Source organism: Rhinolophus hipposideros (assembly GCF_964194185.1).
Source record: "Rhinolophus hipposideros genome assembly, chromosome: 6".
Lineage (NCBI taxonomy): Eukaryota > Metazoa > Chordata > Mammalia > Chiroptera > Rhinolophidae > Rhinolophus > Rhinolophus hipposideros.
This window is the reverse complement of record NC_138052.1, coordinates 29,291,072-29,318,345: the sequence shown is the minus strand read 5'-3', so window position 1 is coordinate 29,318,345 and position 27,274 is coordinate 29,291,072. Positions and strand designations below refer to the sequence as shown.

The 27,274-nt window shown below is 34.0% G+C and overlaps 1 protein-coding gene across 6 annotated transcripts in view; it reads right to left on the bottom strand.

The window, feature by feature from the left end:
- Positions 1-27,274, bottom strand: part of MBD5 (methyl-CpG binding domain protein 5) — a 380,468-nt gene that overhangs the window by 188,044 nt on the left and 165,150 nt on the right. For all 6 annotated transcript variants that reach the window (XM_081051257.1, XM_081051256.1, XM_081051260.1 and 3 more), the window contains exon 3: positions 12,220-12,365. The gene's annotated coding sequence lies outside the window, so the exon portion shown is untranslated. The remainder of the gene's footprint in view (positions 1-12,219; positions 12,366-27,274) is intronic.

Here is a 27,274-nt window from a genome sequence, read left to right as displayed (position 1 = left end):
AATAAATGGCAGAACCAGGAATCAAACGTAGGTCTAAGTGACTAAACTAATCAGAAAATGAAATAATATACATGAATATGAAATCATGAAGTGAATAGGTAAATGTGAAAGTAAAAAAACCTCAAGAATTACTTCTGGAAATGGTGGAGTAACTTGAATCAGACTTGTTATCCCACTGATAGATAGCAACTATAAACTGTATGAAAATATTAAAACAAATAAAAAACAAATATTTGAAGACATAATGGAGAGTGACCACAAGTAGGCAGAAACAGAAAGAGAGAGGATTTAACCATTCAGAGAAGAGAACATAGCTGGGCAAAATCTCCATTTACATGGTTTTTCCCCTGAAATAAAAAGTGAGAACAGCTAGAACTAAAGTAGAAAGCCACACTCATATTGGCTTGAGGAATCAGGTCAGTGTTTAGGGTTAGGAGGATGGCTGATCACTGAGAGTTGGGGCAAGTGGATGTTGGAAAGCAGGGAAACAGAGGAGGAGTTTTAAAATTGCATATATACTCCCACTTAGGCTGAGTCCTGAACTGTGGACCCATAGGGAGGACTCCAAAGAAACCAGTGGAAAGTAATAGATAGAATGCTGAAACAGAGATTTCTGCTGCTGCCCATTGAATGAGACAAAGGGTTGGAGTTTGAATTCCACCAAATTAAAGCACTGAACAACTCAGGCTTTCCATAGAAATCCCTGCAGGGCCACATTTTAGGAGCAAAGATTATATCCCTGTGCTAAGAGAGTCACCCTAGGATTAAGGGCAAAACTTAAAGAGACCCACTCTTACAAAACATAAAACCAAGCCTCTGCTAGATAAAGACAAGCTGACAATGATTTAACTATTATAAAAAGTAGAGTCACTACTCTTCAGAGGACAATAACAGAATCCAGAGTCTCCAAAGTGTATCATCTATTCAGTATACAATAAAAAAAATTTCAAGATGTGAGCAAACAGGAAAATGTGATACAAAGTCCATAGAAAAAGCAGCTAATAGAATAGACTTTGACATGACTCAGACAAGTATTTAAGGCTATTATAAATATTACAAAGGACATAAAGTATCATCCTAATGAATGCACAAAAGAGCCTCCTAGCAGAAAAATGGAAACAATAAAAAAAGAGTTTGATTTGTACACTTAAAATGATACATTTTGTTATGCAGTCTTAGAAAAAAAAATTTTAAAAAGAATTAAACTGAAATCATAGAACTGAAAAATGCAATATCAAAATGAAAAATTCACTGGATGGGCTTAATAGCATATTGGAGATGATGGGAAACCAACCAAACAACTTGAGATAGGTGTATATTAATTTCTGAAGAACAGATTAGAAAATATTAGAAAAAAATTTAGTCTCAGTGACTCACATTCCCATAGAATAGTATGTAGTAATCTACTGTACATGTATTTGAAGTATCAGAAGGAGAAGAGAGAGAAAATGGAGCAGGAAAAAATAATTGAAAAAGAAATGGGAGAAACTCCACATGTTTGGTGAAAAACATCAGCCTATAGACCCAAGTTCAGCGAAACTCTAGAAGGAAATATACTAAGAAACATAATCTAGGCACATCATGTTCAATTGCTGAAAATCAAGCATAAAGAGTAAATCATAAAGTAATCACAGGAAAAAAAGAGACAGTTTAATTCTGTCATCAGAGAACTGGTTCATATAACTCACATAACTTTAGGAATTCACTACTCATTCAGTTTTCTTTCACTTTTAAAATAATTTTTTCATTTCCAAATACATATTTTTCCTTTATTCAGAGCTATGAGAGCTGTAATGTTATTTGTGATATCTATGGTAGTAAAAATATTTGTGGGCCAAAAAAAACAAGGTTAAAAACAATTATATTGTTCTGGATATACCAGCTAATTAGATAGGAGAAAGAAATAGAAGTACACAGAAAAGAAGAGGCGTCACTCCCAATGATGGACAGACAAACCCAGACAGAGACCCAATAAGGAAATAGTGGATTTGAACAACAATTATAGAGCAAATGGACCTGCCGTGTTTCCCAGAAAATAAGACCTAGCCAGACAATCAGCTCTAACGTGTCTTTTGGAGCAAAAATTAATATAAGACCTGGTATTATTATATTATGTTATATTATATTATACTATATTATATTATATAAGACCCAGTCTTATTTTATTATAAGACTGGGTCTTATGTTAATTTTTGCTCCAAAAGACGCATTAGAGCTGATTGTCCAGGTAGGTCTTATTTTCGGGGAAACATGGTTAGAGACATATACAGAACATTCTACCTAACAGCAGCAAAGTGTACACTCTTCTCAAAAACATATGGAACATTTTCTATGACAGGTTTTATTAGACCACAAAACCAGTCTCAACAAATTAGATACAAATTATATGAAGTGTGTTTTCTGACCACAAAACCAGTCTCAACAAATTAGATACAAATTATATGAAGTGTGTTTTCTGACTACAATGTTATGAAATTAGAAATCATAACAGGAGGAAAGCTGGAAAATATACAAATACATGAAAATTAAAGTGTGTGCTCCTGAACAACCAATGAATCAAAGAAGAAATTTTAAAAAAAGCTTGAAACAAGCAAAAAAGGAAAAACAACATACCAAAACTTACAGGATATAGTAAATGCAGTTCTAACAGGAAGGTTCATAGCTGTAAATATTTATAAAGAAAATAGAATGATCTCAAATAACCTAATATTACACCTGAAACAACTAGAAAAAGAACTAAACCCAAAGTTAGAAATAATAAAGATTAGAGCAGAAATGAATGAAATAGAGAATAGGAAAACATTAGAAAAGATTAACAAAACTAAGAGTTACTACTTTGAAAAGATAAACAAAATGGATAAATCTTTAGCTAGACTAAGCAAAAGAGAGAGAACTCAAAAAAGCTATAAACAAAAGATGGAGACATTACAACAGAAACCACAGATATATAAAGGATAATAAGAGACTACTACGACCAATAATAAACCAATAAATTGGACAACCTAGACAAATGGATGCATTCCTAGAACTATCCAACCTACCAAGACTGAATTATGAAGAAACAGAAAATATGAACAGACCAATAATGACTAAAAACAAAACTGGTTCCTTATCTTATTAATTTTTAATTCACAAAAATTAGCTTGAATTGGATTAAATATTAACGGTAGGACCTAAAACCATAAAACAAAGGCAAAAGCTCCTTCATATTGGTCTTGGCAATTATATTTTTGGATAGGACATCAAAAGCACAAGTCAACAAAAGCAAAAATAGAAGACTATATTAAACAAACTTCTGTTTTTCAAAAAAAAAAAAAATCAGCAAAAGGCGACCTGTGGAATGGGAGAAAATGTATGCAAATCATATATCTGATAAGGGGTTTTAATATCTAAAGCATATATGCAACTCAATAGCAAACAAACAAATAATCTGATTTTAAAAATTGGCAAAGGAATTGGATAGACATATTTCCAAAGAAGATACACAAATAGTCAACAGGTACATGAAAAGGTGCTCAACATCGCTCTTCATCAGAGAAGTGCACATCAAAATCAAAACGAGATTATCACATCACATCTCTTAGAATGACTATTATCAAAAAGACAAGAGATAACAAGAGGATGTAGAGAAAAGAGAACCTTTCTGTAGTGTCAGTGAGAATGTAAATAGATAGAGTCATTATGTAAAACAATATGGAGGTTCTTCAAAATATTAAATATAGAGCTACCATATAATCTAGCAACTCCACTTCCGGGTATATATATATGAAGAAAAAAAGTCACGAAGAGATATCTGTACTCCCTTGTTCATTGCAGCATTATTTATAATTGACAAGACATGAAAACAGCCTACAGCATACATCAATGGATGTACGGATAAAGAAAATGTTTTACATATATAAATATTATTCAGCCATAAGAAGGAAGAAAATCTTGCCAGGGAGCATAGTCATGGATTTAACTGTGGGCTTTATGCTAAGTGAAATAAGTCAGACAGAGAAATACAAACACTGTATAAACTCACTTACATGTGGAACCTTAAAAAAAAAAAAATCCTGAACTCACAGAAACAGAGAGTAGATTGGTGGTTGCTGCAGATGGGGGTGGGGGGGGAATGGGTGAAGGCAATAAAAGGGTACAAACTTCCAGTTATAAGCCAAGATGAGTAAGATGTGGACAATCTAATGTGAAGTATGGTGACTATAATTAACAATACTGTGTTGTATACCTGGAAGTTGCTTAGAAAGCAGATCTTAAAATCTCTCAACACACACACACACACACATACACACACACACACACACACACAGTAACTATCTGAGGTGATAAAGTGATAATTAATGTTATTGTGGCAATCATTAGCAATACATACATATACTAAACATCACATTGTATACCTTAAACTTACACAACGTTATATCTCAATAAGCCTGGGGGGGGGGGGAAGAAGGGGCAATTATCTCCTTACTTCCATGATGACATGCATGTATAGTTGAGAAACCCAAGAAAATCAATGGAAAAACTAAAAACAAAAAAGGAAACCTAGTTATATAATTAGTATACAGAAAACAAATATTCTCCTATACATAAACCATAGAAAATAGAAACTAGAAGCAAATAAATATAATACCAAAAACACAACAAAAATAAGTAACTCAGAATAAACAAATCCCGATTTCTGCAAGATGGTTAATTTGCTTTCAGGACAGAGATCATCAATAGTCTAAGATTTGTTATTCTGCCTAGATTAACTTATTATTTTAATAACATTCAAATTAAAACACCAATAGGACTTTTCATTTTGAGAGCTTTAAAGATAATCCCAAAGTTCATCGGGTAAAAAGCATGTCATTAAACTAGGAATGTTTTGAAAAAAAGAGGAGTAAAAAGGAAACAGTCCATCCAGATATTAAACACATTGTAAAGATACAGTAATTAAAGAGTTTAGTTCTACAGAAGGAATAGACAAATAGAAATGTGAATAATGGAGAGTCCTGAAATACATTTCAATATATGTAAGATTTTAATATATGATAAAGGTGACATTTTAAGAAAAGATTATTCAATAAAAGCTGCTAAGACACTAACAAAATTCCAGGTGATTTAAATTTTAAACATAAAAAAATTTTATAAAAATTTTAGGGGGAGGATGAATAGGCAGAATATAGAGAATTTTTAAGACAGTGAAACTACTATGTATGACACTATGTTAGTGGATACATGTCATTATACATTTCAAACCCATAAAATATAAAATACCAATAGTGAACCCCCGTGTAAACTGTAGACTCCAGGTGACAATGTGTCAATGTAGGTTCATAAATTATAACAAATGTACCACTGTGGTGGGGATATTGGTAATGGGGAAGGCTATCCATGTTTCAGGTCAGGGCACTATGGGAAATCTCTGTACCTTCCTCTTAATTTTGCTATGAACCTAAAACTACTATCATAAAATAAAGTTCCTTAATAAAAATTAAGCCATAATGGTGGGCAAAAAATGGTGTTATATATTTTATCATTTTGGACATAAACTCCAGAAGCCATTAATAGAAAAGACTGATAATGTGACTAAATCAAAATAAAACATTTCAGTATAGGAAAAAGAAACTACCATAAATTAAGTTGAAGGGAAAATTAAACTACAGAAAAACATTCGAAACACATGAAAAAAGGGCACATTTTATTAGCATATGAAAAGCTCTTAGAAATCAATAATAAAGAGACAAACAGTGGAAAGGTCACCAGCAAAGAACAATGGATCTGCTGCATTTATGTAAAAAAAAAACCATATACAAGTGTAAGTGTATATGTGTGTGTGTCATATACTTGTGTGCACATGCCCTTGTATATGAACAGAAGATTTCTGAAATGACACATAAAAATAGTTAACAGAAGTTAGTTACCTGTGGGAAGTAGAAACAGGATGGTTTCAAATTCTACTTTTATTTTATACTTTTCTATATTATGTTTCTTATTTTCAAAACCATGAGTGTGTATTGCTTTTTATTTCCAAAGCAAAATCTAACACAAACACTTTACTTCTAAGGACCCCACTAGTAAATGCTGATGGTTTAACACAATATACCGGGAGTGCCAAAAAAATGTGTACACATGACTTGTATTCATCTTTTGTTATCGGTATATATTAAGTATTACAATTTTAATTGGTTTTTCCTTTCTTCAAATGTGTATACGTGTTTTTTTTTTTTTGGCACCCTCTGTATATTTATTTCTGTGGTCCCTCTCCTCACTCACTGACAGTAAGTAGTACATGTTGAATTCTATTAAGGCGAAAAATATTTCAAAAAAGGGAGTGATTCACTAAAACCCAGTAAAACAAAAAGCAGTAAAACTCTAGAGTAAGGGAAATTAAGAAAATAAAAAGTAGCTCTATATTACTTGTAAACTTTTTTTCTTATCTTTAAATTGCTTTAGAAATATATAGCAGAAAAAAAAAGGAAATAATTATTGCCTTTTTTATTTTGCTTCTTTAAAGTCAGAACTAGAGAGATTTCTGTAGGAATTCCTTTCCCTGCACTCCCTCTGGGACTCTGGAATCAATCGAGTCCTATTCTCTAAGACCCATTACACTCAGTCTTTCTCTTAGGGATGCTGCTTCTCTATCCTCAGCAGTTTTTCTTCCAGGAAACTGGCCTCTCTCTCCAAGATTCTGCTTATTAATAAGCAGTAGCAGTCTCAAAAGCAACTTCATCAGTTACATACTCAGTAAAAGAGCATGCAGGCAAGGAACAATGACCGTAATTAATGTCAAGATCTGAGTTTTACCCTTTAGTAGGGTAATTTGAGATACAGGATATTAAATATTATGCAGTGTTTTCAAGAAATTTCTCCTCAAAGATTCTGGATCAAGATGACATCTTTTCTAATGCCATTTCCTTCTGAACATTTAAGGTATATTGGAATTCGTATTTCATACATTTATATTAGCTCCTATATGGTAATAGAAACAAGCAATACATGCATAAATGAAATACAACTATGTCATTTAATTGCCTCCATGATACTATATTGCAGCAATTACCAAACCTAGTATATATTTTTTTCTGCATATCCATACATTTATCTTCCAGTACAGTGTCTGGCACATAAAAATTTTCAAAATATATAGATGAATAACTAAATGCAAAGAAAGGACTGTCAATTATTTACAAACATAGTATATTAGAATTGCAAAGGGCCTTAGAGGTTTTCCAATCTATAAATGTTCCATAAGCCATCCCCATCTTACCCCTGATCACCAGCACAACCAGCACTGTCATACTCCTACGAAATGGTTATTCAATTTCACTGGGGACACTCTATTGATGTTAAATTCACCACGCAAGAAATCAGTCCATTCAAGTTTCAGACATACCCTGGGCCTTGGAATATAGATGTTAGAGGCAAAAGTACGATTTCTTAACATTTTCCCCAGGTATTTTTACCAGTAATAGAGTATTTACTTCATGGTTACTGAAGCTCTTGATACGAGATACTATAAAGTACTCATTGTTCAATTTGCATCTTTACCTCCTCAAATACCTTATTTTTCAATTCAGTTTTCCTAATTAGATCAGCATGTCTCTAAGTAAATATTTACTTCCAATTTCTGTGAGACAGATTTTTATCCAAAAGTCCACTACTCTGGGATCATCTCCACTTCTAAAGAATCTAATTCTGTGGACTAAATAATGCTCAGTCACATAGCTAGTAATAGGAAGAGTTGAGATTAACCAGGCGAGAGAGGGCCAAAACAGCAATGATTTTAAAAAGCTACCCAGGGAGCAAAGTCAGGGTGAGCAATCACTATTCACTACTCTAGTCATTTGATCCATGGTTTAGAAAACTTATTCTCTACATACATAGTCAGCTGTTCACGTAACAATATAGTTTATGTTTTTCCCCAAAGTTTCAACCTTCACTTGGAAAATGAGGTAAAAATATAAACCAAAGCCTTAAATCTTTCAGTTTACTGAAAAGTTCTGGGAAATAAATAATATATCTCCACTTTCCAATATTGCAAACTCTCTAGTTCCTACTTCTGATTATGTTTTGTACTAAATTGAAGGAAAATGTTGAACATAAAAGTATACAAATAAGTTAGCTTCAGAATCACCTTATCTTCTAATAGCACTCTTTCTGGATGCTGTCTACAAGCTGAGGGGCTAATTACAATTTCCTTCATTAATGAATGGAAACATTTATCGACTGGTTATTATATGCAAGGAATATTTTGAAGCAGGTTTTACTTGCATGAAAATCGTGTTTTGGAAATTTTATGTGTTTCATGTAAGAATGGAGAAAAACATAAGGATTCCACAATTGGATTTTATAATACTTTACCTCCCTGCCCTTTCAGAAGCTCAAAGAGAAGAAAATACATGAAAAATATTTTCACTGAAGTGCTGAAATAAGAGCATACACACTGTGTAAGTTTTATTACATGAAAAACCTGTGACAATTGTCCAAATATATGGGAGACAACCATAAAAAAGATATTATAAAAATGTACTGATGATCTATATACCACATACCAAGTTATATATTAAAATGACTTCCCTGGAATGAGCTTTACTAGAATAAGTGGTAGAATTAATGTCAAAAATATATAGTGGCTATGTTTATTTTGAAAGGTCAACAATTTTTCTTAATTTTAATTTAAAGTGAATTTCTTACGCAGGAAAATAAAAAAAGTAGCCTTGTTTTGAATCAAGCATTGGAAAGGAAAAACTGTCTCAGTTCATTTATAGAGTATAACTCTCAGCACAATTATAAATGCAATGCTACACTATCTCTACTATCTTTAGGGCATCTCATTTGTTGATACATGTAATATGGAAACAAGTTTTTGATCATAAAACTGTAACCCTATTAGTTGAACTCTGATCTCAAGTAAACAAACAACATGATAGCTATTGTTCTATAATTTAAAAAAATAGAGCTATTGAGTTGATGGGAAAAAGTACTATCAAGAAATTATGTTCAAGAAACAATACTGCCCAATCATTAGAAGCAAAACTTGTACATCTACTCATAGATCATGTCTTATCACAAGTGAAACAACCACTTTTATAGAAGATAATTGGTTTTAAAATCAGTATCTATATAGATACAGATAGTGTTATCAGTTGAATTGCGTCCCCTCACCCTCCAAAATATATGTTCAAATCCCTAACCCTTGACACCTATGAATATGACCTTGTTTGGAAATAGTCTTTGCAGATGTAATCAAGTGAAGATGAGATCATGCTGAATTAGGGTGGGCCTGATAAGAAGAGAAGAAACACAGACACACAGGGAGAAAACCACGTGATGAGGGAGGCAGTGATTGAATGATGAGTCCATAAACCACAGAATGTCTAGGTTTGCAGGCAACACCACAGCTAAGAGAAAGGTATGGAGCAGATTCTCCCTTAGAGGCTTCAAAAGAGTACAGACCTGAGGACAACTTAATTTCAGACTTCTAGCTTCAAGAAATGTGGGAGAATACAATTTAATTAATTTAAAGCACCCAGTTTGTGATAATGTGTTACAGCACACCTAGGAAACTAATACAAAGAACCAAATTGCCTGTTTCTTTTTTTTTCTAGTGGAAATAATCAAATCAGTTTTTCACACTGAATAAACATCTGATCAATGTATACATAAGATATTTAACCCCAACAAGAAAATTCTTCAACTCTTTCTGCTTTACTCATGGAATATTTCTCCAAATAATAGCAGTTGTTATAAAGTTAAAATTTTACAACAGGCAATGAGTCTGTGAACACCCAAGTAAAATTTCTTGCAAAATTTGGAATTTACATAGTTTTCGTGAAATTCAAAGGTTAACAACCATTTTTTTTTAACAACTATGTTTTTTAACCATGATTTCTGGAGAAATTGCATTTTCAGATGATTAAGCATAAACTTTAAACTGCTTGTTGGGAAACTTGAATGAGAACAAAATTTAATACCCGTACAGACGTAATAATATAAAAGAAATTTGGCATGAGTATAATGGATAATTCCATTATTTATTCTGCAAGAGTTGAGCTAACTATGGAGAAACGTGCTTTCAATCATTTTGCAAAAAGTAGAATAACTGCATCACCTATTTGTTGAGTTACGTGATAGTCATAAATATCTAAGCTTTTTACTTATATTATCTATCCCATTTTATATTACTGTTGGCATCCAAATTATAAAGATGTGAAAATTGGGGGTCAAAGAGAATCAGTAATTTTCCCAAGGTCACACAGGTGGTGGGTTGGCACAATTGTGGTTAATCAGTCTTAATTTGTTCTGTGAATATCATACCCATAAGTCACATATGCCATGTTCTAACGGCCTTTCTAACTACTCAAAGTTTTTACAATGGTAATTTGAAAACATACCTTAAAATATAGGAAATAAAAATTGTCAGCGCTTTTGATTAGAATTATAAATATCTGTGGCTTCTTAATGACACAGTCATAAATAGAATGAAATTTAAAGAGAACAAAGGGCTGGTTCTTAATGTGAAATAAATATAAATTAAAGCTATCTGACATAAGATATGTTGCTGTGGTTAAAGGTTAACTTAAGATCAAAATAAGATGATATATGAATGAATTAAAAAAGTTAATATTAGAGAAAAAAGTTTGACAATATGTTGCTTATGGAGAAGCATTATTCATGGGAACTATTTCCACTAATTTATCAATGGTCAATTTTAACTATTTTTTAAAAATACTTCAGTGAATTGTATTAAACTAAGATTTAAATCATGATTAAAATATAATGCTAAGAAAAAAGTTTTAGAAACAGTCACTTAATAAATGTATGCAGAAGGTGATAAGAAAGAACTTCCTAGTCCTGAGATGTGTTGTACTAGATTGGTTTGCTGCAGGAAGCAATGGAATCTGTTTTTATGAAGCTCCTTACGAACAGAAGGCATACGTTTTCAGCAGTCTAGGAAGGTTAGGTGTGTCGCTCTACCAGAAGGCAGCCAGTGGATAACCACTTAGGGTACTTTAAAGCCCAATAGCTACATAATAATAACATTCTTGTAACTATGAGGCAAAGGCAACACAGCTGCTCTTTCTTTTCTTTTGTGATCAGGATTTGCTGTCCAACATGTTGCAGAATAATCTGAATATAATTAGATGAAATTTTCCCCAAAAGAAAAGCAAGAATTACTTTTGACTTTAGTTACTGAAAGAAAACTCAGAAGTTCTACACTGGTTTTATAAAACATTTACAGTCTCTCCTTTACTTCGAAAGTGTTCCGCTATGTACAACTTAAAAAGCAGACTTGTTTGCTGGATAACCTTAGGCCTATGAGTTAGATTAACATTAAATAAAAAATTCTGAGCCAATCTGTAATTTCTTTGTTGATATAAAGTGCTTTACGAGATTCAATTTTAGTGAATTCAACTTAACTTTTTATGAGTTTACTTTATTTCATTTTATATTCATCTACTTAAGTCTTTATTTTGCATGACAGTGGAGAAGCCAGATTCCTTATATTTAAAATATTTTTCTTTAAAATACAGTGAATTTCTTTCCAGGCAAATTTTACCTTTAAAGGGAAAAGTAATTATTTCCAATTTAGAAGATGGCACTGTGGTCCATAATCCTTGACTGACTGTTTTTCCAGGCAAAGAGCAGCTGTGGAAGTTACTAAAAATTCAATGCAATGTTTTGATGTAGAATTCTCACAAAACATAAAGCTGTGAGGCATGTAAAGGGATGACTTCTCAAGATTTTGGAACACTTTAGGATAATTATTAAAAATAAGACAGAAAAAAAACACCGCAGGAATTAAAATGAAAAAAAAATCATAAATGGTGTGGACAATTTAAAAATAAATAGAAAATAATTCTAACTTTCCAAACTATTTATTATTTGTAGCTAGATGAAACGTGTGTCCAAGATAGACACAAAGAACCTTGTTTTCAAACATGGTACGTAATTTCTGTTATTTAAAATTTTGTTTTGTATTTAGGGATGTAATGTGTCTCTATACCATGTTATACTCCAGGTAAAGGCAAAAGCAGTTTAGCTTAATGTAATTTTTGACTTGCAACAATACCCAGGGGAAAAATAAAAAAAGTAAGGGAGAAATAGTTTTGCTATGCTTATATAAATTGCTATATTAAAGAACACTTTTTATGTTTTCATTAAAATATAATTCTACTTCTTTCTACATACTTAGAAACGGAAAACTCATGGCCCAAATATTTCATTGCTTGCCTCCAAAAAAGTGTTGACATCCTCTGTGGCCATCTGCCAAGGTGGTCATTCCTTTGTAGTTGATGGAATTAGAGAAGTATCAGGATTCTGCGGATTGATGAAGGAAATATTCTGTGCTCTTGGCTGTGGTATTTATTTCCTTGGTCCTGTTAAAAAGGAAATAAGGGCAAATTTACCAATTTTGAACAGATAGCCAGTTATTCTATATTTTCTTTAGACTCATATTTAAGGACGTTTTAAGGTTTTTACATCTCATTGAGAATCATAGAATTTTAGTCTCACACACAGTACTTGCTAAACTTATGACTACAGGTAAGAAAGAGCTGTGTCAACCAGATAACTCAATCCCCATTATTTTATACTATAGGAAGCTGAAATCCAGAGAAGTGAATTCAATCGATGTTACAACCAATTAGTGGCAGAGCCAGCACAAGAAACCACCTCTTACTACTGCAAGTTCAGGGCTGTTTCCTCCAGTTGTCTCCTAGCAGGCAGAAGAGAAGAATCTTTGGAAGAGGGAGGGAGATTGAGAAGAACATTATCATGCCCAAGCTGCTTTCTCAGCAATAATGCTTAGAGAAAAATCTAGAACAAGAAACACGATAGCTTATTATTCAGATTCCTAATTCAAAACATAGACTTGCTCAATGGATATCTAAGAGAGATTATTTTATTAAAGTATGATTAAGATATGTCATAGTATTAAAAATGACCAGTCATTATTAAATTTCGGAATTTCATCCAGTCATGATCATTATTTTTCCCAATTCCTTTTACTGCAAAAATCTATTATTCACAGAGCAAAAGAGTGATATTTTTATTATCCACAGAGCAGCAGAGTGATATTTTTTAAAAAGAAAATTGGATTTTAAACACACCCTTGGTTAAAACCCTTCAAAGACACACATAACATTTAAGGTAACAGCCTTATGTTGCCTTAGATGACTGGGCCCCTGGTTACCTATGACAGCCTAGCCGATCATTCTCCCCTTGACCGGTATTCTATAGCCCTGCAGACTTCTTTGTCTTCCTCAGATATGCTTAGCACACTTTGGTTAGGTTCCTACCTTTGTCTTCTGTCACACTGAGAGACTTTTCCCTAGATAGCCATGTGTCTGTTCCCACCAACTGCAGCACTTTCTTTTCCCTTGAGAGCTCCATTGCGTGTTTCAGAATTTGCTGAAATGTCACCTCCCAGAGAGGTCTTCTCTCACTATTCCAGCTAAACAACTTCTCCACTCCCCAACAACACTCACCCTTCTACCTATTGGTCCTCGTACCCGTATCTGCTTCATTCCATTCACAGTATTTATCATTTCTAGATATTATATAGCTCAACACAATCCCTGTGAGAGCCAGATCTATTCTGGAATTAAGTATTATTTAAGTTTTTTAAAAAAATATGGTAACTATACTGTAATTACATAACATGCATCCACCCTCCTGTCCCCATATGAGAGATCTGGGACAGCACTCTGCAATAAAATATGTTAATATCTCTACAGCAAAACATATTTGCATTCTGGGCCGGCCTGGTGGCTCAGGCGGTTAGAGCTCCATGCTCCTAACTCCGAAGGCTGCCGGTTCGATTCCCACATGGGTCAGTGGGCTCTCAACCACAAGGTTCCCAGTTCAATTCCTCGAGTCCCACAAGGGATGGTGGGCTGTGCCCCCTGCAACTAGCAACGGCAACTGGACCTGGAGCTGAGCTGCGCCCTCAACAACTGAAAGGACAACTGAAAGGACAACAACTTGAAGCTGAACGGCACCCTCCACAACTAAGATGGAAAGGACAACAACTTGACTTGGGAAAAAAAAAAAAAGTCCTGGAAGTACACACTGTTTCCCAATAAAGTCCCGATCCCCTTTCCCAATAAAATCTTAAAAAACACACCATATTTGCATTCTAAGTGGTATTTAAGAAGAATACACAGCCTCACAGTTTTACTACTAAAGGAGTTAAGATTAGGTCAGGTTTTACCACTCTATGAGTGGCAAAAACTTTCAGAGCATTTTGATTTTGGAATTGCAGATAAGGGACTGTGGAATATACTACGTATTAATTCATTTCTTTATTGCCTGTCTCCCCTATATAATGCATGGTCATAAGACCAGAGATATTTTTGGTTTTGTTTTGTTGCTGTATGCTCAGTGCCTAACAGATAAACAGTCTAATGGATAAGTGAAGACTTCTGTAAACATTGTTTTTGTTTTCTTTTTTTTACATTATATGTAAATTATAAGCTATTATAATTAACGTAATTTTTCTCAATCAAAGGAATAGTTTGCAGGGCAGGTATCTGAAGCTATGCAAGACGGACTCAAGGGTCTACACTCAAACCCTATGCTATGTTGCCACTGTGTTATACTGGCTGGATGATTTGATGTTAAGCCATTTATTAATATAGTAGTGGGTGATCTGGCACATATTAAAATTCGTTAATTGTAAAGGAAGTCTATCTAGGTGTCAATGGACAAAGATGTTTTACAGCTTTGAGTGAAATGTTTCATCTGGAGACATTAACAAATAGTATAAAATAAATGTACTGTTTTCTGGAGTCAGATTACTAAGACAACAACTCTTTTGAGGTGGCTTTCCAGCTCACCCTGATACCAAACAGTGGCTCACAGCGCCGGTAGTTCTACTACGTGATTCTCCCCCTGACTTTGGCAGACCAATCCCAGCATGCATCTGGTTGAAGCTGGATCAACCAGGTTTCTTTTTCAGTATTTTGAAATTTGGACACATGCCTGGGAACCCCCATCAGTGGCTCTACTCTGGAGAAAGCTGACATCCCCAGAGCTAGTCTTGTTCCTTTCCTTCCCACCTGTCAATTCCATGAAATACTCCAGTATCTTCCCAGACGAATGCATTTTTTGAATAACTTGCCCAAATCTGTTTTTTCTTGTCTCAAGTAAAAGAAATTTAACCAAATAGGCTTTTTAAAAATCCACTGTTTTTTATGATTTAATTTCAAAGTCCAAGGAAGGATTTCTTAAAAAAGACCAAATGAAGCTTGCATTTGTTTTTTTATCCTATTAAAGTGGTTTTACAATTTATAATTATGGATTCTGTGTTCTCTGACACTGATGAAAAATTCTTCCATTTTTTTATAAACCAGGGTCCATGGACCCTAAAGGATCTGTGGATAGCACTGTATGTTAGTACAGCAGCATAAAGTACATTTCCTTTGTAATCTCAACATATTTTACATATTTAAAACCATATTATTTATAATGAGCTTTCTATATTCTTTTTGATAATGAAAGGCAAGTGAACACATGGGATTATTTGTGTCACCGATTCACTCATAACTATTTATGAAACCCAAATACATTCCAGATGTTGTTTTGGGTACTGGGAATAGAGCAGGGACAAAACAGACAAAGTCACCACCTTCATAGAATAGTGATAAAAAAATACATGGACTAGAATTTGAAAATTTCATAACACTATTAATAATGAACTTGGTACATCTATACAGTGAGGAAATAAGTGTAGTTTAAAAGTATGGAAGTATGGAGACAAAATGCCTGGAGGAAGTTTATGTGGGATCTTTAATCCATACCTAATCCATACTGGGGAGCATACATAGGGAGCCCTGCCAGAAGTCATATGCAGGAGTAAATAATAAAGTGCAACCATCACCACGATGGCAATGTTTATGCTACACTTTTTACTTTACCAGTGATTTCATATTTATTATTACAATACAACCTCTTAATACTTCTTCCAGATGAGCAGGAGAGAAAATGGAGCCTCAGAGGTTTGAGAAACTTGGTTATTTTGAGTAGTGGTAGAACCAGGTACAGTCTGGTTCCGTTTCCCAGTTTTACTTCCACGCTATCACACTACATCATCTAACAAAAGACAATGAATTTCACAGCAGGCAGAGCTAAAATTTCTTTTTACTTACTTCCGTGAGTTACTTGCGAAGTGGGACAAAGCAGTAACATTATCGGGGTCACAAAGAAGCTGCTGGTACCAAATCGAACATCTTTTGTCAGCAGGCATAAGCGCACATCAGTAAGAATTTTGGGATGGTGTGATAGAATTGGAAGTGGAGCTTAAGAATGTATTATTAAAACGGATTTCCCCAACCAATGGATTTAACCATCTTTAGCTGGGGTTGGCAAACCTCAGCCAGCAGAACAAATCCAGTCTGCCCTATTTTTCTATGCCATCCCAGTTGAGAACGGTATTTACATTTACAAATGGTTCCAAAAGCATTAAAAAATTACAGCCACTGAAAATTATAGGAAATTCAAATTTCAGTGTCCATAAATAAAGCTGGAACACAGCCATGGTCATATGTTCACGTACTATGACTGCTTTCGCACCTCAACAGAAGAGCTGAGTAGTTCCACAGAGACCCGCTGGCCAGCAAAGCCTAAAATATCTACTATCTGGGTTTCTACAGAAAAAGATTGTTGATCCTTGATCTAGAGGTCAAGAGTTTTCCAAAGAGTTCATAATGTTAAAGGCAACAATGACATTGGTTTAAACATTTAATTAAAAATTTCATAATTGCATTGTTATTTAAATATTTTTTCCCCTTAAAATGGAATGATCTGAGAGCACCCAATGCATATGAATATCCCAGGGGCATGAGAAGCGTGCTTTATGTCAGCCACTCAGTCAGCTGATCACTTAAATTACCTCTTGGCACCATGGTATTTGTGACTATCACAGAGGTTTAAACTTCTTCACTATCAGTCCTACATTTTGAAATTTATTGTCACATAGCTTGCTATTTAAAGACAGCAAACACAAAGAAACTTTTGGTGACATACAGTTAATGAGAAGCATAAAAACATGATGAAGACTGTAAATTTGCCTTAACAAAATGATCATCAAATCTGTTTCATTTATCTAATCAAAACGAATCCCTAAAAGTCAGTATTAAAAAGCATATGATGATCATAACCCAAAATTTTCTTAAGCAAAATGATCTCTTATTTAGAAATTAAAACCAGCTGATTTTGACAGCATAAAATACAACGAATTGCAAAAGATAAGACCATAAAAGCAGTTTTGAACATACACTTGATGTCGTAACTTATTTTTCAATATATTTGAATACTTAATTGGCATCAAGTCAAATATTATTTAAAATGTTAAAATTTTATGTTTACTGTTGTCAAATCACTACTCCCCACACCCTAATTTAAAGTAAACAGCAGGTTATTAACTAAAAGTGAAAAAAAGCTTAAATGTCTTTATTACACAGAATAAATATTAGCTTATATTAAAAAAACCTTTATGATTCAATTTTTTTCTCCTTTGTAACTTACTCATTCTTTCAAGGTAGTTTAAAAATATAACATATATATTGTTCTAGATTTTCTCTGTGATATGGTTACTCTAAAACGAGCTAATTTGACTTTTTGAAGCCAAAGTGTACCTTTAGTAAGCAAAAAACTTTTAATATTGTCTTTTACTAGTGTTTCTATTTTGACATTTTTTCATTTATTCCTTAGGAATATGTCTAAACCTTATATTGGACTGTTGTTTATTCCCATATCTTTCATCATTTCTTGCATCATTTTAATTTTTTTTCACTTTTTCTCTGAATTCTGAGAGTATTTCAATTTTTTTTTCTCTACTTCACTAAGCTGATTTCCTGGGGGCCAATTCTGTTTTTACTGACAAGAGTTGAGAATGTTAATTTATTTTTCTAATTTTAATTTTCTTTAGTCATTTTTAACCTTATTTACCTCACTGTCTTTATATTTATCTGGGTGTTTTTTTATTCTACCTTTTCTCCCCTATGGATATCTGTTTTTGTTTCAAATAGCCATGTCTTCTTGTCAAGTCTTGCAATCACAGTTTTCTAAATATTTATGTCTCTGAAATTGGTATTTAGAGACAAGTTATTTCTCTGAATGTTCACTATAGAAGTCCAGTTATCCATAATTTATAATCTCATTTCATAAACTTTGTGTGGTGATCCAACTTTTTTTTTAATTAAAGTTTATTGGGGTGACAATTGTTAGTAAAGTTACATAGGTTTCAGGTGTACAATTCTGTATTACATCATCTATAAATCCCATTGTGTGTTCACCACCCAGAGTTAGTTCTCCTTCCATGACCATATATTTGATCCCTTTATCCTCATCTACCACCCTGCTGGCCCCTTACCCTCTGGTAACCACTAAACTATTGTCTGTGTCTATAAGCTTTTGTTTCTCATTTGTTGGTCTTGTTCTTTTGTTATTTTTGGTTTATATACCACATATCAGTGGTATATATCAGTGAAATCATATGGTTCTCTGCTTTTTCTGTCTGACTTATTTCGCTTAGCATTATAATCTCAAGATCCATCCATGTTGTCACAAATGCTATTTCATCTTTTCTTACCACCGAATAGTATTCCATTGTGTATATATACCACAACTTCTTTATCCATTCATCTATCGAAGGACATTTTGGTTGTTTAACATGTCTTGGCCACCGTAAATAAAGCTGCAATGAACATTGGAGCACACGTGTCTTTATGGATAAATGTTTGCAGATATTTTGGGTAGATACCCGGGAGAGGGATTGCTGGGTCATATGGTAATTCTATCTGTAATTTTTTGAGGAACCTCCACACTGCCTTCCATAACGGCTGCACCAGTCTGCATTCCCACCAACAGTGGATGAGGGTTCCTTTTTCTCCACAGCCTCTCCAACACTTGTTACTATTTGTCTTGTTGATGATAGCCATTCTGACTGGGGTGGTGATATCTCATTGTGGCTTTCATTTTCATTTCTCTGATGATTAGTGATGTTGAGCATTTTTTCATATGTCTATTTGCCATTTGTATGTCCTCTTTGGAGAAATGTCTCTTCAGGTCCTCTGCCCATTTTTCAATTGGGTTGATTGTTTTTTTGTAGTTGAGTTGCATGAGTCCCTTTGTATTTTGAATATCAGCCCCTTATCAGAGGCACTGCTTGCAAAAATCTCCCATTCAGTTGGTTGCCTCTTTATTTTGTCGGTTTCTTTTGCTGTGCAGAAGCTTTTAAGTTTGATATAGTCCCATTCATTTATTTTAGCTTTACTTCCCTTGCCTTTGGAGTCAAATTCATAAAACGCTCTTTGAACCCAAGGTCCATAAGTTTAGTACCTATGTTTCCTTCTATGCAGTTTATTGTTTCAGGTCTTATGCTTAAGTCTTTGATCCATTTTGAATTAATTTTGGTACATGGTGACGGATAGCAGTCCAGTTTCATTCTTTTGCACGTGGCTTTCCAATTCTCCCAGCACCATTTACTGAAGAGGCTGTCTTTTCTCTACTGTACGTTTTTGGCTTCTTTGTCAAAAATTGTCTGTCCATGTTTATGTGGTTTTATTTCTGAGTTCTCAATTCTATTCCATTGGTCTACGTGTCTGTTTTTCTGCCATTACCAGAAAATGTGTTTATTATCGTTGCCCTGTAGTACAAGCTAAAGTTAGGGAGTGTGATACCTCCAGCATTGTTCTTTTTTCTTAAGATTGCTTTGGCTATTCGGGGTCTTTTGTGGTTCCAAACAAATCTGATGATTTTTTTGTTCTATTTCTTTAAAAAATGCCATTGGATTTTGATGGGGATTGCATTAAATCTGTATATTGCTTTGGGTGAGATGGCCATTTTAACTATGTTGATTCTTCCAATCCATGAGCACAGAATGTCTTTCCATTTCTTTGTGTCTTCTTTAATTTAATTCAGCATATAGGTCTTTCACATTCTTGGTTAAGTTTATTCCTAGGTATTTTATTCTTTTTGTTGCAATTGCAAAAGGAGTTGGTTTTTTCATTTCTTTTTCTGAGATTTCATTGTTAGTATACAGGAATGTAATGGACTTTTGTATGTTGATATTGTTTCTAATAACTTTTTGATGGAGTCTTTAGGGTTTTCTATACAAAGCATCATGTCATCTGCAAAGAGTGATAATTTAACTTCTTCATTCCCAATTTGGATGCCTTTTATTTCTTTCTCTTGCCTGATTGCTCTGGCGAGGATTTCCAACACTGTTGAAAAGCAGAGGTAACAGGGGACAGCCGTGTCGTGTTCATGAATGTAGAGCAAAGGGCTTCAGTTTTTCACCATTAATTATGAGACGAGCTGAGGGTTTGTAGTATATGGTCTTTACTATGTTAAGACATTTTCCTTCTATACCTATTTTATTAAGTGTTTTAATCATAAATGGATGTTGTATCTTGTGAAATGCTCTTTCTGCATCAATTGATAGAATCATATGATTTATGTCCTTTATTTTGTTTATGTGATGTATCACATTGATGGATTTGCAGATGTTGAACCATCGTTGTGGCCCTGAGATGAACCCCACTTGGTTGTGATAAATAATCTTTTTAATGAATTGTTGCATTCGATTTGCTAGAATTTTGTTTAGGACGTTTGCATCTGTAGTCACCTGAGATATTGGTCTGTAGTTTTCTTTTTTCGTGTTGTCCTAACCAGGTTTTGGTATCAGGGTAATGTTGGCCTCATAAAATGAGTTAGGGAGTACTGTCTCTTCTTCGATTTTTTGGAAGAGTTTGAGCAGGATTGGTATTAGATCCTCTTTGAAGGTTTGGTAGAATTCACTAGTGAAGCCATCTGGTTGGACTTTTAATTTTGGGAAGGTTTTGGATGACTGATTCAATTTCATTACTGGTGATCGGTCTGTTTAGATTTTCCAGTTCTTCATGGTTCAGCCTTGGAAGGCTATATGTTTCTAAGAACTTGTCCATTTCTTCTAGGTTATTGAATTTAGTGTCATATAGTCCTTCACAGTATTCTTTGATGATCCTTTGTATTTCTGTGGCATCTGATAACTTCCCCTTTTTCATTTCTGATTTTGTTTATTAGTGTATTCTCTCTTTTTATCTAAGATAGCCTAGCTAAGGGTTTGTCAGTCTTGTTAATCTTTTCAAAGAACCAGCTCTTTGTCACATTAATATTTTTCAATTGTCTTTTTGTTCTCCATTTCATTTAGTTCTGCTCTGATTTTTGTTATTTCCTTTCTTCTGCTGATGTAGGGTTTCATTTGTTCTTCTTTTTCTAGTTCTTTAAGTTGTAACGTAAGGTTATTTATTTGGGATTTTTCTTGTTTCTTGAGATAGGCCTGTAATGATATAAATTTCCCTCTTAAAACTGCTTCCGCAGAATCCCAGAAATTTTGATAGGATGTATTTTCATTCTCATTTGTTTCTATTCGTTTTTTGATCTCTCCTCTAATTTCTTCTTTGACCCGGTCATTCTTTAAAAGTATGTTGTTTAATCTCCATGTATTTGTGGTTTTTCCTGCTTTTTGCACTTGATATCCAATTTCAAAGCCTTGTGATCAGAGAATATGCATGGTATGATTTCAATCTTCTTAAATTTGCTGAGGTTAGTTTTATGTCCCAATATATGGTCTATCCTTGAGAATGTTCCATGTACACTAGAAAAGAATGTATAGTCTGATGTTTTAGGATGAAGTGCTCTATATATGTCAATTATGTCCAATTCATCTAATGTGTCATTTAGGGCTGCAATTTCGTTATTTATCTCCTGTTTGGATGATCTATCCATAGCTGTCAATGATGTATTTAAGTCCCCTAGAATAATTGTGTTTTGGTCAATTTCTCCCTTTAGTTCTGTTAGTAGTTGCTTGGTATATTTCGGTGCTCCCTGATTGGAGGCATAAATATTGATGACTGTTATGTCTTCTTGTTGTATAGTCCCCTTTAACATTATGAATTGTCCATCTTTGTCTCTTGTTACGTTTTTCACCTGAAGTCTGTTTCACCTGATATCAGTATAGCTACACCTGATTTTCCCTGGATACCACTTCCTTGGAGTGTCAACTTCCACCCTTTCACTTTGAGTCTATGCTTGTCCTTGTAGCTGAGATGTGTGTCTTGGAGACAGCATATGGTTGGGTTTAGTTTTTTTGATCCAATCTGCTACTATGTGCCTTTTTATTAATGAGTTCAGTCCATTTACATTTAGGGTGATTACTGTTATGTGAGGCTTTCCTATCATTCTGTCTTTAGTTTTCTGGTAAGACTGTGTCTCCATTGTTTCTTTGCCTTTTTGTTGTTGTCTATTATTTCTGTATGGTGGTATTCTATGATGTTTCCCTTTGTTTCTTCTATTACAGTATATGTTTCAGTTCTGGATTTTTTTTTTTTTTTGAGTGGGTATCCTTAAGTTTATGTAAAGAAAGTTTGATATTTAGAGTATTCCATTTTCTTCAGCATGCCTATATTCCTCCTTCATATCTAAAGGATATCTTTGCTGGGTATATTATTCTTGGCTCATAATTTCTGTCTTTCAAAAGTTTGAATATTTGGTTCCACTCCCTCCTAGTTTGTAGAGTTTCTGCTGAGAAATCTGATGATAATCTAATGGGCTTTCGTTTTGTAGGTTACTGTCTTCTTTTCCCTGGCTGCCTTGAGGATTCTTTCTTTGTCGCTGATTTTTGGCAGCTTCAATACAATGTGCCTTGGAGAAGGCCTGTTGGGGTTGAGGTAATTAGGTGTTCTGTTTGCTTAATGGATTCATGGATCCAGTCCTTTCCACAAGTTTGGGAAATAGTTATCGATTATTTCTTTGAATATACTCTCTGTTGCCTTCTCTCTTTCTTCTCTTTCTGGTATGCCCATTATTTTTATATTGCTCTTTCTGATGGAGTCAGAAAGTTCTTGTAGAGTTCTTTCATTTCTTTTAAGTCTCAAGTCTCTTTCTTCTTCCATCTGTGTGATGTCCAGGTTTCTATCTTTGACGTCACTGATTCTTTCCTCCATCTGGTCAACTCTACTACCTAAGCTGCCTATTTCATTCTTAATTTCTTCTATTGAGTTCTTAATCTCCTGAAATTCCATTTGTTTCTTTTTTCACAATTTCAATCATTTTGATAAAATGTTCATGTTGTTCTTTGATTGTGTTTCTGAGTTCACTAAACTGCTTCTCTGTGTTTTCTTGCATCTCGTTGAGATTTTTTCAGTTCTGCAATCTTAAGTTCTCTGTCATTTAAGTCACGTATTTATTTTCTCTGCACTATTCCAGCTTCTCACACAATGGGGGATTCCCTGGAAGTTAGGCTTCTCCTCTGTTAACAGTTCCCCTGAGTCATAAGGCGCCACGTCCCTTTAGGGATGCGGAGAGGTTCTGAAGTTCCAAAGCTCTTCCTGCACCAGATTCAGAGCTCGTGTGTTTCAGCAGTTCTGTTTACTCCTGTAGGGATCTGCCCAGATAGGTGGGGACAGGGGCTGGGTGAGTTGTGAGAGGTGGACCAGAGCAATGGCGGTGACCACTACCATAGCCGGTCTTGCTTCCACAGCTCCCTCCCCTTTGCCAGAACTAGTTGGCCTGCGAATCTGTCTGTGGACCACAGTTCTCAGAATTGCAAATATTCTGTTATTTTGATCTGACACTGCTACTGTTCCACTTCTAGCACTGGGCAGGTGGGAGCGGGGCAAGCTCTGGGAGGGTAAGGAGGGAGTGGCTAGTCTCAGTGGCAAGGCTTCAATTTCCGGCTCAGCAGTGAGGGCTTAAACCACCGTTTTCAGCCTTCTTCCCTCAGTCTTTGCTCCGAGGACTCTGCTGTGAGCGTTGGTTTCAGCCGTGTTATATGCTGTCCCCTCAGCCCTGTGGGCCATAAACGGAGCCCAGCAGTCCTAGTTCTTCCCTCTCCTACAGCTGCGGTAGTTCCAGAATCCAGAGAGCTCGGAGCACTGAGCTAGGTCTGCGTCCTGCGCCCCTGCGGCTCAGTCTCTGCACTTCTCCCTTCGCTCCTCCCCTGCTCACGCAATTTGCCCACCTTTAGGTGAATTTAGTAGTGAGACTCTTTGTCTTGCCTCTCTGCTGTGCAGGTAGTCCTTTGTGGAGTTATAGTTTTTCAATTTGTTGTAAATTCTAGGGGAGATTTCCAGAGGCTCACCTCATGCCGCCATTGATGATGTCTCTCCTAACATCTTGGTGATCCATTTTTTAACAATAGTTTCCCAACAGTTTTGTAACTCAAAAACAATGAAATCATTTTTGAAAATTTTAAGATTTACCTATTAAAAAGTTTTTGAGAAACTTTTCCAAAGAATAGAAAAAAATAAGTCATAGTATTTATTCATTCTATTCATTCATTCATTCATTCATTCATTCATTCATTCATTCATTCACTCTTCCTTCAACAAACAGATGAGTACACATTCTTTGCCAGCCACTGTAGGATAAAAGCCAAGACATAAATGACAGTTCTTGCTTTCAAGGTGCTTACAGGCCAGTGGCTGGAAAAGAGACAAATATACAGATTGTTAAAATACAGTTTGTTAACTTCCTTAATAGATGTAAAGTAAACTGCTCAGAGCTGTAAAGAAGCTGCCAGTTTATAATCTAGAACAAAAATGAACTCAGTTCCTGATAGTAAGAACTGAAAAGAGAGAATAAATGAGAGATATTAATAACATAGAATCCATTGGGCATATTGACCAATTTGATGAGAGAAGTAAGACAAATATTTAATATTACTTTTAATAAGGATGCCCTGTGTTTAGAAATATAAGGAGTAGGTAGGCAGGGCCTAGTGAATATTTACCCAGAAAAAATGATAAACTGAATATTCTCCTCTACAGATGACCGAATTCTCCTTCCTCTTAATTTGCAGATTATTATACACAATCCCTCATCAAAAACTTTTTGGAGCCAGATGAGTTTTGGATATATGAGCTTTTTAAAGTTGTTAAAAGTAACTTTAAATCCTTATTAACTATTATACAAATACACAACAAATTTTGAAATACAAGTTTTTAATGTCTAAAACATATATCAAAGACTATGTATCAAATGATAATTTGAGGCTTTTTGTCACTGAAGATTGATAACCGATTCTGAAAAAAATGGACTCTCATGAATTGATGAATAGATACACAAAATGTAGGATAGCCATACAAGGGAATATTATTTGACCATAAATTGAATGAAATTCTGACTCATTCTACAACATGGATGAATTCTGAAAACGTTATGCTAAGTGAAAGCAGTCAGACACAAAAAGCTACATATTGTATGATTGTTATGTATATGAAATGTCCAGAGTAGGCAAATCCATGGAGACAGAAAGATTAGTGGTTGTAAGGGGCTCAGAGTAGAGGGAAATGCAGAGTGACTGATAAAGGGTATAAGATTTCCTTTTGGGATGATGAAAATGTTTAGAATAAGTGGTGATTGATGTACAACATTATGAATATACTGAAAAGCACTAAACAGTACAATTTAAAATTGTGAACTTTATAGCATATGAATTATATCTCAATAAAGATGTTGTTAAATTGTTTTCTGTAAAAAAGGATGGACTCATTTTATCAGAGAATCTTCACATTTCTAAAGTATTTAAAATAAACTGCTATTAGATGAATCATACCACGAAAACACTGCTGTTTGTGACTGTGAATAACCACATTGATTTATGAGATCTACTTAAATCATGATAGAATTCTTCATGTTTTGAATTTAAAATTCTGCACACCCAAAAAAATCTAAATATGGAGCACATATAATTAGTATAGATAAGTAACAAAACAGAAAAAGCATCAAATAATAGAATAAGCCTGGATTAGACTGTTGTATGTCCTTATTTCAAAGTTATAACACATATTAAAAATTTTAATCATGCTCAAAATAGTCATAAAGAGTGAATCTGAAAATTTTCTCTCTGAATCAAAATTCTGAATTCTGTTCATTCCAGATTAAGTTAGGAGATGTTTCTAAGCCAATGAAAACCACTATAAGAGGATCACTAGAAACAATAGCTTTTGGAAACTAGAGAAAATTTAAAATTGAAGATTCAAATAGAAGAATGAAAGGATGAAGAAACAAGAATGTGTCTGAATTTGAACAACTTTAAGTTTTAACATGTAATAGATGAATTATAGAGAAAAAAAAGAAACAAGAGACAAAAAAAGTCCATCAAAATCTATGTTCATTCATTCAGGTCCCAGCTGATGTTCCAGCAGACTTGAGCTGAAGCTATTAATCACTAAACTACATAAACTGGCTTGATGATTCAGGTGTTAAGAGTTACTGAATGACCCCTTCTATTGGTAAATAGTGAGGGGGTAAAGAGAGAAATTTACTTCAGAAGACTGGGAAAGTCTACACTGACTTTAAAACTGCATAATCTATATTTATCCCTATCTGTGTCTCTATCTTTATATCTATATCAATGCATCTATAGACATATAAATATATGTTTAAACTATCTACAAACAGAATTTTTGCAGCATAAATAATAAAACATAGATTTTATTTGTGACATACATATATAACTGAAAATTTACAAGAATCAAAAAAAGTATATATATGTAGCAAGAAACCAATACTTTCATTGTTCATGGAAAATAAATTGTAACAAGATAAAATTCTTACCAACATTTACTTAGTCATCTAAATTATTTTTTAACAATTTGTGTTTCATTCACATTGAACAATGTAAGTCAAATAAATAAACTTTGATTTATAAGTATAATATAATAATATGATTATTAGATTTGAGTATATGACCATAAACTAAATTTAAGAAGTTCCCAATATTTACTCTAATATGTGGTAAGTCACAACAACAATATCCAAAAAACTTTTTTGGTTGTTTTGGCCTTTTAAGATCATAATATACATTCAATATCATTGAAAAGTTTAATATAAAGCATGAAATATAGTTTGATCTAGGTATTTGGCCAATTGTGAGCTTTGCAATCATTTTATAAAGCCTGCTATCTCTTGAATAGTCTGCGTAAAATAATGTGGTACCTTTTATCATAGCCTTTTGCCTTTCAGAACTGCAATTACAGACCTGTACTAACTCTACCCATGCAAACACAATATATTACCATATATTTATAATGATAAATTATATCCTTTTATTCATTCACATGCCTCATTATGAATGAAACATAATCATGTTCTCAGCCAGTTTTAAATGACTGAACTTTATACAGATTTACACTTACTAAAGACAGGTAGTAAATTAGTACCCATACGTAAAAAGTCTCAGTATTGAGTTGTTTCTGGATTTGTGTATATTTCCTAGCAGCAGAATTACAGAGAATTC